The sequence below is a fragment of the Pan troglodytes genome, chromosome 15 (genome assembly GCF_028858775.2).
Source record: "Pan troglodytes isolate AG18354 chromosome 15, NHGRI_mPanTro3-v2.0_pri, whole genome shotgun sequence".
Lineage (NCBI taxonomy): Eukaryota > Metazoa > Chordata > Mammalia > Primates > Hominidae > Pan > Pan troglodytes.
In genome coordinates, this window is record NC_072413.2 from 11,149,279 (window position 1) to 11,151,845 (window position 2,567).

Below are 2,567 nucleotides of genomic sequence, written 5' to 3' on the forward strand. Positions count from 1 at the left end.
TAAATTATATGATACATATTTGGTGTAGATTTTCATATTTTACATAGGGTGTGTCATATATATTGACTGTCCTTTTTGATATTTTATTTACAGTATATAATATATATTTGGTGTAACTTTTTATATTTTATGTACAGTATATTAAATATAATTACTGTAGTTTTTAATAGTTTATTTACAGTATATATTACACATATTTGGTGTACTTTTTGATATTTTATGTACAGTATGTAATATATATTTACAGTACTTTTCAAATTTTATTTAAAATATATAAAATGTATTTGGTGTACTTTAAGATAATATTATATGTACAATATATGAAATATATTTACTGTACTTTTTGATATTTTATGTACAGTATATAAGATATATTTTGTGTCCTTTGATATTTTATATAAATTATAAAATATATATTTGGTGTAGTTTTTGATATTTCACATAGGGTGTGTTGTATATATTTGCTGTCCTTTTTGATATTTTATTTACAGTGTATAATATACATTTCGTGTAATTTTTGATATTTTATGTACAGTATATTAAATATAATTACTGTAGTATTTGATAGTTTATTTACAGTATATATAACACATATTTGGTGTACTTTTTGATATTTTATGTACAGTATGTATTATATATTTACTGTACTTTTTGATATTTTATGTACAATATATAATATATGTTTGGTGTACTTTTGATATTTTATGTAAATTATATAATATATATTTCGTGTAGCTTTTGATATTTTACATAGGGTGTGTAATATATATTAACTGTAATTTTGATATTTTATTTACTGTATATAATATATATTTGGTGTAATTTTTCATATTTTATGTAGAGTATATTAAATATAATTACTGTAGTTTTTGATAGTTTATTTACAGTATATATGCCAAATATTTGGTGTACTTTTTGATAATTTATCTACAGTATGTAATATATATTTACTGTACTTTTTGATATTTTATTTACAGTATATAAAATGTATTTGTTGTACTTTTAGTTAATATTATAGGTACAATATATGAAATATATTTACTGTATTTTTGATATTTTATATACAGTATATAAGATATATTTGGTGTCCTTTTGATATTTTATGTAAATTATATAATATATATTTGGTGTACCTTTTGATATTTTACATAGGGTGTGTAATATATATTTACTGTCCTTTTTGATATTTTATTTACAGTATATAATATACATTTTGTGTAATTTTTGATATTTTATGTACAGTATACTAAATATAATTAATGTAGTTTTTGATTGATTATTTACAATACATATAACACATATTTTGTGTACTTTTTGATATTTTATATACAGTATGTAATATATATTTACTGTAATTTTGGATATTTTATTTACAGTATATAAAATGTATTTGTTGTACTTTTAGTTAATATTATAGGCACAATATATGAAATATATTTGCTGTACTTTTTGATATTTTATGTACAGTATATAAGATATATTGGGTGTCCTTTTGATATTTTATGTAAATTATATAATATATATTTCGTGTAGCTTTTGATATTTTACATGGGGTGTGTAATATATATTTACTGTCCTTTTTGATATTTTATTTACAGTATATAATATACATTTGGTGTAATTTTTGATATTTTATGTACAGTATACTAAATATAATTAATGTAGTTTTTGATTGTTTATTTACAACACATATAGCACATATTTGGTGTACTTTTTGATATTTTATGTACAGTATGTAATATATATTTACTGTACTTTTCGATAGATTATTTACAGTATATAAAATGTATTTGTTGTACTTTTGGTTAATATTATATGTACAATATATGAAATATATTTACTGTACTTTTTGATATTTTATGTACAGTATATAATATATATTTGGTTTACTTTTGATATTTTATGTAAATTATATAATATATATTTGGTGTAGCTTTTGATATTTTACATAGGGTGTGTAATATATATTTACTGTACTTTTTGATATTTTATTTAGAGTATATAATATACATTTGGTGTAATTTTTGATATTTTATGTACAGTATATTAAATATAATTACTGTAGTTTTTGATAGTTTATTTACAGTTTATACAACACATGTTTGTTGTTCTTTTTGATAATTATGTACAGTATGTAATATATATTTACTGTACTTTTCGATAGATTTTTTACAGTATATAAAATGTATTTGTTGTACTTTTAGTTAATATTATAGGTACAATATATGAAATATATGTACTGTACTTTTGGATATTGTATGTACAGTATATAATATATATTTGGTGTACTTTTCATATTTTACGTAAATTATATAATATATATTTGGTGTAGCTTTTGATATTTTACATAGGGTGTGTAATATGTATTTACTGTAATTTTTGATATTTTATTTACAGTATATACTATACATTTGGTGTAATTTTTGATATTTTATGTACAGTATATTAAATATAATTACTGTAGTTTTTGATAGTTTATTTACAGTATATATAACACATATTTGGTGTTCTTTTTGATATTTTATGTACAGTATGTAATATATATTTACTGTACTTTTGCATATTTT